At 48.6% G+C, this 16,092-nt stretch overlaps 1 protein-coding gene and 1 pseudogene across 10 annotated transcripts in view; one reads left to right on the top strand and one right to left on the bottom strand.

Annotated features, from left to right (window-relative positions):
* Positions 1 to 16,092, top strand: part of CDIP1 (cell death inducing p53 target 1) — a 34,863-nt gene that overhangs the window by 13,158 nt on the left and 5,613 nt on the right. The window lies entirely within an intron of this gene.
* LOC308252691 (nuclear prelamin A recognition factor-like) lies at positions 10,706 to 12,642 on the bottom strand (annotated as a pseudogene). Its single transcript has 2 exons — positions 11,412 to 12,642; positions 10,706 to 10,712 (listed from the first exon to the last, which is right to left on the bottom strand). The product of its transcript is annotated as a nuclear prelamin A recognition factor-like (transcript).

The raw sequence follows: 16,092 nt of genomic DNA, 5'->3' as shown, positions 1-16,092 counted from the left end.
GAAGGGAGAGGGATAGAGAGCTAGAAACATCGATGAGAGAGAAACATCGATCAGCTGCCTCCTGCACACCCCCCACTGAGGATGTGCCCGCAACCAAGGTACATGCCCCTGACCGGAATCGAACCCGGGACCCTTCAGTCCGCAGGCTGACGCTCTATCCACTGAGCCAAACCGGTTTCGGCTTGTTAGGGAGGCTTTTAACCATTTGTTCTCAGGTGTCCTTGGCTGGGGAAGATAAGGGTTTATTATTTACAAGCTGGTTACAAATTGCCCATACTGTTGGGTCTTTGTTTTAACTTTCCTGTCTCAGTTTCCCTATTCCTCCTGCCTTAGAATCCGGTAACGATTGGGAGTCTACAATGGGAGCTTTTCAGTTATGGACCACCTGTTTATATATACCACTCCGCTGTTTCCCTTCCCCTCCTTTGCCTGCTGGTTCCATTAACTCCACCTCCTCCTTCCGGCTTGCTTGGAGAGATGTTCCCTGACTCCTGCATTGGGTCTGATTTTCTGTACTTCCACAGTCCCCTAGACTTTTCTGTACACCATTGGTGACACTTTGTAATTAGGTTTTTGGGTTTTGGTGTGATTATAACACCTGTCTCCCCAACTTGATTGTAATCTTCTGGAAGACAGGGACAACACCTCTCACTCTCCCTGCCTCTTCCCCAACCTGCACCCTGCACAAAGTCAGTACTACAAACTGATACCACGAACAAACTTGGTTATGCCCAGAGGAAGCACCATCCCCCACTCCAAGGGCCTCTGTTAAATGGCCACCACACAAACTGTTCTTAAGCCCAGGCTGGGGGATTTGAAGGAACAGGACGGTATGTGGCATTGCCCAGGGAATCAGCAGTCATTCCTGGCAAATAAGTGCCCCATTTGTTTTTGTTGTTATTTTGGCTGGTGATTCGGGCTGTGAAAGAATTCACAACTAAAAGAAGAAATGCAGAGAGGAAGTTTATTTTACTTACCCCAATGAGGAATGAGCCAGTGCATTGCAAATCAATAAGAAGGCAAGAAATAAACAGCCGTGTGCTCTTTTAAAGCCTTGCTGCTGTTGCTAGGTGACAAGGAAGAGAGAGGGGTTTGGGGGCTGAAATTGAGTAGACATCAAGGTGGTTGTAGTTTGTTAGTTCTTCAGGAGACAGTGGGGCAGGGGCAGATGTCCTAGGGAGGTGTCTTATCAGTATTTTTCCAGACCTGTAAAACATGCTTAGAGTAAAAGTTATGAAGAGTTCAAAAGAGGCTTATTTGAAGAGAAAGGGGGGAAGGGAACTTTCTACTAATTATCCTTGAGTTGTAAAAAACAGCAGGGAGGAGGGGGATGCAAGAATGTAGCCTTGAGAGTAACTTGTCTTACAGTTTGAACAGCGGGGCTGTTTGAATCAGAGGAGCTAACAGACTTGGGGTTTAATTACCAGGTGCTTCTCGTAAATTGTGAAAGTCCACAGCAAAGAAAAAAAGAAGGCCTTTTTTCCATCTTAACACCATGTAAAGACATCTCACACTGCATGGTCTTTCATGGCTAATCACATCCATGTCTCAGTTCTCATGCAGCCTCCAAGGTGGGCAGGTGTAGTGTGGATAATGAAGTCGTGTGGGCCAGGCCTCCTGGGAAGGGACAAGTCTGCATGTTTGGCAGAGGCAGAGTATGCTCCTCTTACCCCATCCTCTGGGTGGCCCTAGAGACCCAGGGGGCCTAGCAGAGTGTTTGGTTTCCCTCTTGGGCCTCTGCTCCTCTCAGAGCAGTGGGTGCCTCCTTTGTTCAGCAGATGGGAGCTGCCTTTCAGTTTTCCCAGCAAAGCCCAAAGCCCTGTTCCTGGCCAGATGCCTAGAACCTGCCTCCTGGGAACAGAGGAGCCCCTCTGAGGCCATCTGGCATCCTGGTGTTATGGTTGCAGGGAGGGTGAGCCCCTCTGGGGAGAGGCAGGAGCAGGCCAGTCCAGCCCTGAGAAATGCAGCCCTGCAGCTCCTGCCACCAGCATCTCAGGTGGGTGCCCAGGATCTGTGGGCAGAGTACTTTTCCCAGGGCATCACTGACCATACGCTCCAGGCAGCCCCCTTGAAAGGAGTGATGCTAGTGTTTTAGGCCCTGTAGGAGGATTGCTAGTGTTTCTTCCTTTCCAATGCTTGTCTCAGGAGCCCCACAGAGCACGTGTCCTCCACTTGGCTGTGCTGCAGATGAACTCTGCTGGGCTAGCTGAGCAAGCTGGGTTTGATTAAAAGTCCCCCAGGGTCCTGTGGAGAGCGCACACCAGGATCCCCCCTTTGTGGGAACAGAAGCTGCCCTGGCAGAGGCTCCAGTGCCTGTTTTGTTTTCCTTCCTGTTGGAAGTCATTCACTATGAATGATGACAATAGCAGGTGCTGTTTATTCAGTGTTCTTGTGTGCTAGGCCCTGAGCTGCTCTGGGCATTTTGCATATACTGTTTATTGTAAACCTTTCTCCAATCCTGAGAAGTAAACATGAGTGCCCCATTTACAAATTAGGAAACTGAGGCTTAGTGATGTCACACAGCTAGAAAGTGGTAGAGCTGGGTCTGAACTAGTCTGCTGCTTCCTTTAAAGCCTTGCGCATTGCAGCAAGCATCCCTGGGGTGGGGCCTTGGTGCCACAGCAGCAGGCTTAGGGACTCACCAGGACAGTCCACTCTCTGTCTCAGGGCTCTTTGTCCCTCTGCCTCACATTCTGTGGGGGTTCCTCTAGCACAGCACAGGCCCTTTAAAGGTGAGGAGCAGTTTCCTGGAGGCTTCCTGAGACGTTTCTATTTTTATAAGCATTGAGATGTTATCCTGTTGCCCTTTTTTATTGTGTTGGTGTTACATTGGTGTGCAAAGTGGGGGAGTGAAACTCCAGCTAGGCTGAGTTCCACCCAAGGCAGTGGCACCAAACCCTGCCAGTCATTGCTGTAATTGTGTTCACCATACATGCACATGAACACACACCATGCCAGTTTCATTTAAGAGAAAGCAGTAAAAATCTTTAGCTTTATTAAATCTTGATCTTCAAGTACACAACTTTTTAATATTCTGTGTGATGAAGTGTGAGGCACACAGAAAGCACACACGTGAAGTATGCTGCCTGCCTCTAGGGAAACCACAGGTGCAGTTTGAGTTGTGAGCTGATGAAATAGCTGTTTCCTTGTGCTCCATATTTACTTAAGAGAACAACTGACTCACAGACTGTGGTTATTCAGACTTAAGGATTTAGCAGACATTTTCTTGAAAATGAACTCAGTGAGCCTGCTACTTCAAGGATAACAACTCACCTTTGTTTTGTAGATGTTACCAAATGACAGATTTGTTATTCTATTTGTTGCCAATGATACAATTTGACCTTTCAAATAAAAATTAGTTAGAATTTTGGAAAACTTCTATCTACCACTGTGACCTTGAGAGCTTCCTGCTAGGCTCTGCTGAGGAGATTGGTGGGGGATGCTAACAATGTGAATTTTTTGAGGAGGATATTATATAATGAAATGTGTCAGCATTGCTAAATCTACATGATCAGGGCTCATACTTGTGAGCTAATATTTTCCAATGGCCCATGCATGCTGTTACAAAATCATGCATGTGTAAAATATCCATTACAATGGAAGGTAGGCCAATGAAGTTTAATCATCATTGTTGAGGATTCAGGTTCCATATTACAACCTTTAAGAAACTTGTCAAATTTGAGTATAGTATTGAAGAATATCTGTAGTTATCTGAAAGACTCTTCAAATACCCCTCCCTTTTCTTTTTTTTTTTTTAAATATATTTTATTGATATTTTACAGAGAGGAAGGGAGAGGGATAGACAGTTAGAAACATCGACGAGAGAGAAACATCGATCAGCTGCCTCCTGCACACCTCCTACTGGAGATGTACCTGCAACCAAGGTACATGCCCTTGACCGGAATCGAACCCGGGACCCTTCAGTCCGCAGGCCGACGCTCTACCCACTGAGCCAAACCGGTTTTGGCTGCCCCTCCCTTTTCTAACCACTTGTCTGTGAGAGGCTGGATTTTCCTCAAGTACTACAATCAAAATCCCATATCACAACAAATTGGCTAGAATAGCAGAGCTCAGCTATCTTCTTTTAAGCCAGACATTTAAAGGTTTTGCAAAAATGTAAAACAAGGCCAATCTTCTCATTAAATTTGTTTCAGAAAGTAGTTATTTAAGTTATTTATATTGACATGTAATGAGTTTATTATTTTTAATGAATTAATAAGTACTTTTAAAAATTACTCATTTTTTATTTCTAACATGGTAAGTACTGATAAATATAACCCACATAACAAATTCTTTTTGGAGTCATCAATAATTGAGTGTAACGGGGCTCCTGAGACCAAAAGTTTTCAAAAGCTCTGGTCGCCCATCCTCAGTCCTCCAGGAGAACCCACTCATGTGTAGATGGGTCTCAGTTTCAAACAAACCCTCTCAGGCTGGGCCTTCCTCAAGAAGGGGGTGTTGGTGTGTTTCCATTACAGGTCCTATCTGGGGTGAAAGATGGGGCGGGGAGACTGGCAGGATTGGAACCCCATGGCAATGTGCAGGACAATTTACACTGTAGAATCAAGTCTGCAGCAGTGGCTGTAGCCAGTGAGGAGCATATCCATCTCCCACCGGAGCCTGCCTGGGCTGCCTTAGGCTGCCATTTGGCCGGGCTTTAGCCCTGGATCAACACAGCGTTCTCTGCAGTTAGTGATGAATAGTTGGGAGCAGAGCAGAATGCCAGAAGTGTTTCCCAGGGCCCAGAGGTCTTGTATTTTGAACTCTCTGGGAAATGGGGACACCCAGAGGAGAGAGCAGCTGAAATTGGGCACCAGGAGGTGGAGACCCTGCCCCTTTTCCTTGTGTCACTAGGAATCAAAGCTGCCCCTCACTGACCTATCCTACAATTGTGTTCTTTTCAAAGTTTTGTTTTTAATTATGAAAAAAAAAAAACCCACAACAAAACTATAATGAAGGAAAGCCTTGCCTTTCTGTCAAGCTTTAATTCTAGAGGCGAAGATTCGCCATCTCTTTGATTTATATCGAGCATGCACAAAGAGAACTTGTGTGGGTTTGGGGTTTTGGGGTTGTTTTTTTTTTAGATATAATTCACACCATACAGTTCACCCTTTCAAAGTGTGCACACAGTTTAGTGGTTTTAATGTCATAGGTGTTTTTTTAAATATATTTTTTTTGATTTTTTACAGAGAGGAAGGGAGAGGGGTAGAGAGAAACATCGATGAGAGAGAAACATTAATCAGCTGCCTCCTGCACACCCCCTACTGGGGATGTGCCCGCAACCAAGGTACATACCCTTGACTGGAATCAAACCTGGGACCCTTCAGTCTGCAGGCCGACGCTCTATCCACTGAGCCAAACCAGTCAGGGCTATTTCATAGGTTTTTAATATCACTGTCTAATTCATCACCTCAGTGGACGTGTTTTCACCTTAAAGCATTCTTCTCCCCTGCACAGCAAGTCTGCCAGGTACTGGGCAGGTGTCATCATCACTGCTCTCACGCAGCCGGCCAAAAGGAAGGGGTTCTAGTCCCAGGTCCCCAGGAAGACGGGCTCAGGGAGGGTCCATGATTCACACAATTCAAGGCCAGGGCTGTCTGACTCTAGAGCTCCATACTCTTTCCATGCTCTCCCTGTTTGCCCATTAACTGGTGGACTGACAAACCCTTGATGCCCTGTGAATGGGAGGGGGGTATCTTGGGTTCTTGCCATCCTGGCTCCGCATTGGAAGGCTGCATCCTTTTCTTGGAGCTGTCACATTCCTCAGTGGCTGCTTAGAGCATTGTGTTGGATAAAGACAGGGCCTGGGATTGGGGTTGATGTGGTGGGTAATAAAGCAGTTTTACTTAGTTTTATGACCACGAACCCTAAAACCCACAGCAGGAGTGTCAGAACATCACTTTCATCCCCACACCTGGGAAAATCCTCCCTAGGTCCATCCCAGCTTAGCTGGAAGAAACTCAAGAGCTGCTCTGTGTATATGAGGCCTGATTAGTCTCTGTGACAGATGCTGATGGTGGAGCTGTATGAGGGCTCCAGAGAGGGAGGGGCTGACGCTGGGCTTCCAATATTGGGGTGCAAGCAAAAGTTTCCACTCTGGAACAGATCAGCACTGAGCAAGCCCAGGCTCTGCAGTGGCTGCTGGGCTGAGGAGGGAAGGTGGGGAGGGTGTGGCTTTGCACAAAGTGCCTGGACCTGTGCCTGGTAGAACTGTCCTGCCCCACTCTCACGCCCAGAAGCCTGTGCCCTTGGACAGGTGAGGTGAGATTGCAGTAGGGAGTGGGCAGGTAGTGGGTCCACAAACAGACATGGAAGCAGGCTTCATCTCATTTTAGGGTGACTGGAATAATTCCCTCCTACATAAAAGCACAGTGAGTGCTAGGCTGTGTTTGGTTGTGGGTGCAGGGAACAGATTGGGCCTTAAGTGGTCCCCGTACCATCCACCAGTGGACCAAGGGGCACATGCAAGGCCACCCTCTCTTCCTTCCCTTATATATAAGGGTCCCAGAGACCACTCATGTTCTCCCTCTCCTGGACACAACATCCCCTTATCCCTTGAGGCTCACCTAAGTCTGTCCCCAGCTCCCCTGGAACTTCACCCTGTGGCCCTCTTCATCCTAAGTTATCTTGCTGATCCCCTCAAGAATGAAGGCCTGTGATGTGAATTACAGTGAACAGCATGAGGAAGCTGCAGGCTCAGTGTGTACTCGAGAGTCTTGAGCCTTCTAAGTCATCCCACGCTGCCTCCTGCCCTGGACTTTTTCTTCCAGGCAGGGCCTCAACCTGAAAATGCAGTCAAGGGACATTGATCTTTGTCAGTTAGATCCTCAAAGCCCCAGAAACCCAGCCTCTGCCCTACACACATTTCTGGAGTGGCTCTGCTTCCCAGGGGCCAGTGGCTTCTAAAGTAGGAGCCATCGGGGTTGGGGCAGCAGCACATCACTTTTTTCTAGTGCTAAGTGAGATATTTTCCAGCATCCCCAGAACTGCCTGAAAACTGGTGAATGGGAATTGAAGGCTCAGAGGAGTCCCTTGAAAACATCTAAACATTTGACTTACAAGGCTCTGTGACCCTGGGCATGTAACTGAGTTGGGTTGACTTTCTCTAAAATGAAGATGCCAAAGAGCCACCTGCAGGCTGGTCTGAGGACTGAGTTCATGCTTGCGCCCAGAGAATGTTGACCTGATTCTGATGGTGGTGTGAGAATTACCCTCCAGGGGTGGGCAAACTTTTTGACTCGAGGGCCACAATGGGTTCTTAAACTGGACCGGAGGGCCGGAACAAAAGCATGGATGGAGTGTTTGTGTGAACTAATATAAATTCAAAGTAAAGGAGCGGAGGGGAGAGCAAGAGAACCGGATAGAACAGCCGGATCCGGCCCGCGGGCCGTAGTTTGCCCACGGCTGCTCTAGGTCCTTCCTCAGTGATGTCTCTTGGACTTGTGCAATCCCACAAAGCTTGAAAGAGAAGTGTGTTCCTGGAATACACTACCCTCTCAGCCTGTATCGGGTGTGATTGTTGCTAAATGTCAGTGGGCCTTGAACAGGTGTGCCAGTGCTGTTACACAAGGACTTCATTTAAAACTTTTCTCTCATTTAAAGCTGCCTTGCTCTCCTCTGCTGGGAGCTGCAAACCCACGGATCTTAGCCTCTCATAGCCCATACTCGGGCACCTGCCCAACAGCCAAGTTCCAGGGGCTGAGATCTCAATGCCACGTTTGTGTTTGTAGCATAAATATGTGTAGTGTGCATTTTTTTTTTTAAAAAAATACGTTTTTATTGATTTTTAGAGAGAGGAAGGGAGAAGGATAAAGAGATAGAAGTACTGATGAGAGAGACATGGGTCAGCTGCCTCCTGCACCCCCACACTGGGGATTGAGCCTGCGGCCGAGGCATGTGCCCTGACAGAATCAACCAGAGGCCTCTTGGTTTATGGGTTGATGCTCAACCACTGAGCCACACCGGCTGGACTAATTTTTGTAGTATGCATTTATTGAAAAACTGTTTGGCTTTCAGACGTGACTTTTTAAAAATATTTCATTCCTGTAGTTTTTATTGCACCTTAGACAATGGAGGTTTGTGGAGATGCACATTTGGCTTTTTAATGGGAGGCAAGTGGTGGGGAACTGGGGTTTGAATTTTGGAAATCTTCTCGAGCCATTTTTTCAGAAATCTCTCCTTCATATCAAAGGGCCTACCCCTGTCTCTGCCTCAGTTCAGGAAGGTAGCAAAAGGATGAGTGTGGATGTGAAGGGGACGGGAGAAGACAGAGGAGCAGTAGGGCCCAGTTCCCCAAGGAAAGGGGTGGGAGAAGGGGTTCTGGTGCCTGTGGTCAGTGCCTGGAGTGGAAGCGTCCCTGCACATGTTCCGAGTGTGGATGGCCTGTAGCAGCGCCTGCTGTAGGTACAGAGGACAGCTCAGGGCTGGGGAACATCATTATGGTGGTAGAATTCCAGAAATAGAACTCTTACACTCTGGGAGACAACAGAATTAGATCTAGTGATTTTGATGAAAGAGCAGGCCATGCCTGCATCCTCAGAGGTGATACCTAGTGTGTGTGTGCACATGTGCATATGTTTCCTGGACATGGAGGGGCTTGTTGGACCCAGACTACTTCCTCTCGCCTAGAACCAAAAGGTGCTCCAGTGACTCAGCTGGCGCAGTGCAGTTCTTCCTGGCCTGCTCAGAGCATCCCAGAGCTTGGCTAGTTCTCCGGTGAGCTGGGCCTGCGTGGTGGATAGTGGTGACACCCCAGAGGACTCCCAGATGGACATAGAATGGGAGTTTGTGGCAGGTGCTGGCCCACATTCCAACAGACGTGGTGTATTAGAGTTTTCCACAGATACCAGTCAAACCTCTTAAGGCTCCTTTTCTCCCATTAGGAGGATGCCTGATGAGCTGGCAATGGCTCTTGCCTGCAAGGGGGTACCTTTTGTGATGTTCTCTAGAGGTCTGCTGCTCCCTGTTCTTAAATCTTAATCCTGTGCTGTTGGAATTCACCTGCTACTGGGTGTGGGGGTTAGGAGAGTCACTCAGGGTCTTAGACTCGTTCTGGCCCTAATATAAATATGCCATGTGACCGCAGACAGGTCCTGTCTTCTCTGGGCCTCCATGTCTCCGGAGGATCATTATTAGTATAACTAGTAGCTCACAAGAGCAGGCTTATACTTTATAAATACTTGGGAAGATGTTCTGCCTCATGGTGGTCAAAGAAATAAAAGTAATCACATGTCATCTTTTTAAAAAAAGATCTTTATTGAGTATTATAGATGTTCCCTTTCTCCCCCCACTGTCCCCCTCCACACAGTTCCCACCCCGTCCCAGGCCTCTACCACCCTATTGTTGGTGTCCATAGGTCATGCTGTAAGTTATTTGGTTAATCTCTTCTCACCCACCCCTTTCCCTCTGAGATTCATCCAACTGTTCCATGTTTCCATGCCTCTGGTTCTATTTTATTCATCAGTTTATTTTGTTCATTAGATTCCTTGTTTGTTTATTTTGGTTTTTAGGTTCAATTGTTGATATGTATATATTGCCATTTTATTGTTCATAATTTTTATCTCTCCTCCGCCTCCTCTCCCCCTCCCCCTCTCCCTCCTCCTCCCGCTCTTCCTCCTCCCACTGAAAGGTCCCAGGTTTGATTCCAGTCAAGGGCACATACCCGGGTTGCGGCTCGATCCCCAGTGGGGGGTTTGCAGGAGGCAGCCAATCAATGATTCTCCATCATATTGATGTTTCTATCTCTCTCTCCCTCTCCCTTCCTCTCTGAAATCAATAAAAATATATTTTTTAAAAAAATGCCCTTTTACATTTCATGTAATACTGGTTTGGTGGTGATGAACACCTTTAGCTTTTTCTTGTCTGTGAAGCTCTTTAATTGACCTTCAGTTCTAAATGATAGCTTTGCTGGGTAGAATAATCTTGGTTATAGATTCTTAGTATTCATCACTTTGAATATTTCTTGCCACTCCCTTCTGGCCTGCAAAGTTTCTGTTGAAAAATCAGCTGACAGTGGTATGGGCACTCCCTTGTAAGTAACTAACTGCTTTTCTCTTGCTGCTTTTAAGATTCTCTCTTTGTCTTTATCTTTAGCATTTTAATTATGATGTGTCTTTGTTTGGGCCTCTTCGGGTTCCTCTTGTTTGGGATTCTTTGCGCTTCCTGTACTTTTATATAAGTCTACTAGAGGCCCGGTGCACGAAATTTGTGCACTTGTGGGGGTGGGTCCCTCCACCCAGCCTGTACCCGACAGTTGGAAATACCTCTTGCAGTCTGGGACCCCTCGCTCCTTACCACCCGCCTGCTCACTGCTCCTTACCACTCAGCTCACTGCTTCTTAGCACTGCCACAGACGCAGGAGAGACTCCCGCCACTGCCACTGCACTTGCCAGCCGTGAGCCGTATCTTTCTGTGTAGTTGTCTGGGCCAATTGCTCTCTTCCTTCTCACTTAGGGCGAGCAGCATGTGAGGGCAGAGTGCACTGTTGTGGAACACAGAGGGCTTCCCGGAGCTGAGGGGAGTGGCCGGGCCCATGGGGTGAGAGGTGGACACAGAGAATGCTATATCACCCAATTGTGGGGTGGGCTGGCCGGCCTTCATCTGCCTGACCCCACCCAGGGAGGGACCGAGCAGGGTGTCTGCCTCTCCATCCTTCCATCTGTGACACTGGTCACCCTTGCTAGGCCTCCCCCAAAGTGAGTTCAGCTCAATCCCTGAATGGCACGGGCGGATGGGGGAGCCTTCCACTCCAGTGCCCCGATTCCCAGCAACAGGACCTGGTCTACAGGACCTGATCTCAGGACGGTGGCCACAGCTGCAGAACATAGATCTGTTTCAAGAAAAGTTGGGAATGCAGACTTTCGTATGAGCTCTTATTCCAGAAGGTAGCAGTTTATTCACATTGTGGCAAAGACATCTTCAAGAGTAACATAAGTGGGTAAAGTCAGGGCCAAACTGGGCCATTTCCTCATCCAGTCTCTCTGAGGCGTGTGGGCAGAACCAAGTCTCAGCTCTTCGCAGGACACTTCTGGGTGTTTTTTTTGTTTGTTTTGTTTTTTTTTTAGCAGTAGTCTGTCTCCATTCTTGTTCTTTGGGATTTTTTCATCGGATAAAAGGATACGTACATTGGGGCAATCCTCTCGAGATACAGTATTCCAGTTGCACCCATGTGACTATGACAGTGCCCCTCAGAGGGAGGGAGCTGACAGATGGGGAGCAGGGAATTCTGAAAACCAAAGCGATGACAGAGTTGCTAAGCCTTTTCTTCATGTGTCTGACACCCCTCTTCAGGCGGCCTTTAGGCCGGGTGTCTGCTGGACCTTTACCACTTGATGTCCTGGCAGGATGCCCTGGGCCCTGCTAGGCATTGTGCAGGGCTGCCTGGCCCGGGGAGAGTCCGCCCCCACCCCCACCCCAGCCACTCCTGGTACAACTCATGCACATGGGCACTTGTCTCCGGGGCCACACCAGGATGGCAGCGTAGATGCCTTCCATCTGCTGCAGCAGTGCCCTGTCTGCACGCCCGTCCTCCGCCTGGGCCTGGCCCCTGTCGCTTAGGCATCCCTGGCGCAGGCCAGGACCTCCACGAAGTGGCAGGGGAACTTGCCCCTCTACAGCTTCAGGACCACTTCTGGATGTTCCGAAAGTCGTAAGCAGCCTCAAAGTGTAGCAGAACCTCTCCGTCCCTTTCAAGGGTGACCTCCTGGAAGTCTTTGTTCCTCAGGGTGCGGTAGGTGAGCACCCCATGTCCTCGTTGAACAGCTCCTTGGCCATGTGCCTGAAGATGTGTGCCAAGTACCCGTCAGAGCTGGCACCCTCATGGAGCCTCACCTCCTCCTCCATGTCTCCAGAGTTTCCACGGCGGCGTCATTGGAGGCGAGGTCACTTTGCTCCATTATCTGGACAATTTCACCTGAAGTTAACACGCAGTCAGCACCCTGGGAACTATGCAAAGCTGTGGGAACATCTCAAAGGGCCTCCAGTTTCTTGTCATAACATGGGGCCACAATGATGTGGAAAATCTTGTCTGGGGACAGGTTCTGCTGTGTGGTGAAGTAATCCTTCACCAGAGAGCCCATGATCTGCTGGGGAGACTTGGCTGTGCAGAGGTGGGGGTGATGGGGTGACCCAGCACACGCTCTGCATATCGGTCCCAGCCGGGGCAAGCAGAGGTCAGCATGGGTAGCCGGGGCTCTTCCTCACGGTGCTGGCAGTACCGACACACAAATTCCTTCCGACTCTCCAGGATGCTGAAGTCCGCAGCTATCTTCATATCAAAGACAGTGCACCCCAAGGCTTTTGAAGTCTTCTGGATGCATCAGTGACACTGAGGCTGAATTTAGCAGCAAAATAAGGCAGAGACTGAGGACACACAGACACTGCCAGCACCTTGTGCTGTGAGGTATCACATTTCTTATTAAGGTTCAGAACACGGAAGAAGTCCTTGGTGTTCTATTGAGAAACTTGAACTCCTTCCTCTGCGGTCACACAACTGTCATGCCAGGCAGTCACTCAGAAATATCTTGGCATAGGCCAGCTTATAGAATTCTCCCTTCTCTCTGTTCTCCTGACTGCAGCATTCTCTTGGTCATCAGTTTTTGTTTTTTTACTACATTCCTTCTGTGTGCAGTGATCACACTTCATCTGAAGCCGGGCGGGTGGGGCCCAGCTCGAGTGACCTGGAGGAAGCACAGGGAGAGCAGTCAGTCACCGCTGGCCGCCCCTGGTGCTGCTGGTGATATCCTTTCTTCCTTGTGGAGCATCTAGGGAGGGGAAGTGGCCACAGTGCCCGAGGCCGAGTTCCAGGAGGCTGGCAGTATTGTTGGGATCATGCCAGCTCCGCTAGTCTGTTGGTGCCTGGCCTGTCCTCTGGAGATTGTACCTGCTGGACTACTAAGGAAGCCAGTCCCCAGTTCCGCCCCGCTTCCACCACCGATTGATTGGAGTCTGAGGGCCAGGAGCAGGGACCAAGAGGACTTCCTTCTAGCTGCTTGCCAGTCCCGCCGTGCCACTTACTCCGGTTCCCTATTAGCCATCCCCTGATCAATGGGAGCCTGCAGGCCGGGGTAGGGACCAAGTGGTCTGCCTTCCACCTACTTACCAGTCGCTGCTGCAATGGATTCATTGGAGCCAGAGGGACCCCGGTTCCCCCATTAGCTATCCCCTGATCAGTGGAGCCTGAGGGCCGGGGGATGGACCGTTCATACGGTCCTTACGGACCCCGGGTTTTTATATAAGGATTTCTTTCACTGGGTAGGGGAAGTTTTCTGTTATTATTTCTTCAGATAGGTTTTCAATATCTTGCTCTTTCTTGTCCTTCTGGCACCCTCACGATACAAATGTTGGTATGCTTGCATTTGTCCCAGAGGCTCCTTATACTATCTTCATATTTTTGGATTCTTTTTTTTCTTTCTGCTCTTCTGATTGGGTTTTTTGCTTCCTCATATTCCAAATCACTGATTTGATTTTTAGCATCCTCTATTCTACTGTTGATTCCCTATAAATTATTCTTTATTTCAATTAGTGTATGCTTAATTTCTGTCTGGTCCTTTTTCATGTCTTTGTTTTCACTAAGATCCTTGAAATTCTCACTAAGTCCCTTGAAACTCTCATTAAGATCCTTGAGCATCCTTATAACCATTGTTTTGAACTCTATATCTAGTAGTTTGCTTCCATTTCATTTAGTTCTTTTTCTGGAGTTTGTTTTTTTTCATTTGTGACATGTTTGTCTCTGCATTTTGGCTGCTTCCCTGTGTTTGTTTCTATGTATTAGGTAGAGCCGCTATACCTCCTAGAATTGGTAGAGTGGCCTTGTGTAATAGGTGTCCTATAATAGGGCCCAGTGGCTCAGCCTCCCCAGCGCTGGGCACTCTAGGTGTGCCCCTTGGTGGGCTGTGTGCAGTTTTGTTGTACTTGATTGTTGTTGGCATCACTGGGAGGAATTGACCCCCAGGCCAATTGGCAATGAGGAAGGACCAGCTGTGACTACAGTGGGAGAGCTGCTATGCAGGAGCTGACACTATGGAGCAGGACTTGTTTTAATGGGGCTTTGGTGCTCACTGAGTCTGTCCTTTGAGTGTGTCGCTTGTGATGTGTAGTTGTAATATGGTATGGTATGAAGCTGTCCACCAGGTGCACTTGCTCTGGCCTCCCGGGAGGTGCAAAGTCAGCCTCTGCCTGGGGCCACCCAGCTGGAGCTACAGAGCAATCTACAAATGCTGCTACTTGTGTTGGGCTTAAACAGCAAGTAACAGCAAGATAGGCTGTTACTAGCTGGGCCTGAAGTCTCTTATTGAGGGACCCCAGGCAGGAGCTATGCTCACACCAGCTGCTGTTTGTTTAACCAGTTAACTGCCACCCAAAACGGAAACCATCCCCACATACCAGGATATTTTGAATTTAATTTAAAAAGGTCTGCCGCTTGCGTTTTTTTGATGCTTATGGCGTACAAATGGTTAAGAGATTTTAGTCTGAAGCCTGAGTCAGGACAGGCCATTCGTTTGGAAAAGCCTCTCCAAACAACTTGGGTGGGGCTACAAATTTGGTGGGCAGGGTCTTAGGGAATCACCAGGACAGAGTAAACAGTGTAGGCCAGGTTGATGGAGACTCAGATGTGGTGCCTGCCAGTTAGCTCTGCAACAGAGGAGGTCTCAGCATAAGAACAATGACCCCTGCTAGCACCTCTGTCTGGAAGAAAGCCACCCCCCAGGTCTTGCCCCAATGCCAGACAATCCAGTTCCTCCCTATATGTACCTGTATCCCCCGCAAGCCACTGTCCCAGTGCTGGAGTTGAGAGTGAGTAGTCTGAGTAAGTCCATGCACTGGCCATTTAAGAGGAACTTTTTGGGTCTCCAGCAGCCTCCATGTCACTCAGACACAATCCCGCTGGTTTTTATAGCCCAAAGTTACAGGGCTTCTCTTTCCGGGTCTGGAGCCCTGGCCTGAAGGGTTTGGTGTGGGGCCGGGACCCCTGGCTCCTCACGGGATACCTCTGTAGCCAAGATTAAAAAACGCCACACACATGGCCCTGGCCAGTTTTGTTCAGTAGTTAGATCATCAGCCCACGGACCAAAGGGTCATGGGTTTGATTCCTGGACAAGGACATGTACCTCGGTTGCAGGTTCGATCCCATTCCCGGTCGGGGCATGTACGGGAGGCAACCAATCAATGTCTCCTTTTAAAAAATATATATTTTATTGATTTTTTTACGGAGAGGAAGGGAGAGGGAGAGAAAGTTAGAAACACTGATGAGAGAGAAACATCAATCAGCTGCCTCCTGCACACTCCCTACTGGGGATGTGCCCGCAACCAAGGTACATGCCCTTGACTGGAATTGAACCTGGGACCCCTGAGTCCGCAGGCCTACGCTCTATCCACAGAGCCAAACCGGTCAGGGCCAATCAATGTCTCTTAATTTTAGTTTCTCTCCCTCTCTCTCTCTCTCTTTCTCTCTCTCTCTCCCTCCTCTCCCCCTCCCTCTCCCCCTCCCCCTCCCAATCATCCCCCTCCCCTTCCTTACCTTCCCCCCTTCCACTCTCTCTGTAAAGAGCAATGGAAAAAAATATCTTCAGGTGAGGATTAAAAAAAGCCACATGGGTGTCAGACCAGCCGGTTCTGTGGCTCCACCCCTCTTATCAGTCTCAGTGTGCTTTCTTCTTCTTCTTCTTCTTCTTCTTCTTTTTTTTTTTTGGTTAATCCTCACCTGAGGATATTTTTCCATTGATTTTTAGAGAGAGTAGAAGGGAGGGGGAGAGACAGAAAAAGAAACATCAATGTGCAGGGCCAGGGGTCGAGCCTGCAACCGAAGTACATGCCCTTGACCAGAATCGAACCCAGGACCCTTCAGTCCATGGGCCGGCACTCTATCGACTGAGCCAAACCGGCCAGGGCTGTTTTCTTCTCTAGTTGTAGGACTTCCATTCAGCCAGATTTCAGGCTGATGGTGGTTCTGTATTTTTTGTCGGTGTCATCTTAACATTACAAATTGATAGCAGTATCCAAAGTTTGCACTGTCAGTTAACATCATCCTTCACTAAAGGCATATCATGTTGATACCATTTCTGGCAAGTTTTGCTCAAGGAAATAATCCAAGAA

The sequence above is a fragment of the Plecotus auritus genome, assembly GCF_963455305.1.
Source record: "Plecotus auritus genome assembly, chromosome: 7".
Lineage (NCBI taxonomy): Eukaryota > Metazoa > Chordata > Mammalia > Chiroptera > Vespertilionidae > Plecotus > Plecotus auritus.
The sequence above is the reverse complement of the archived record's forward strand: the minus strand, read 5'-3'. Positions and strand labels throughout refer to the sequence as shown.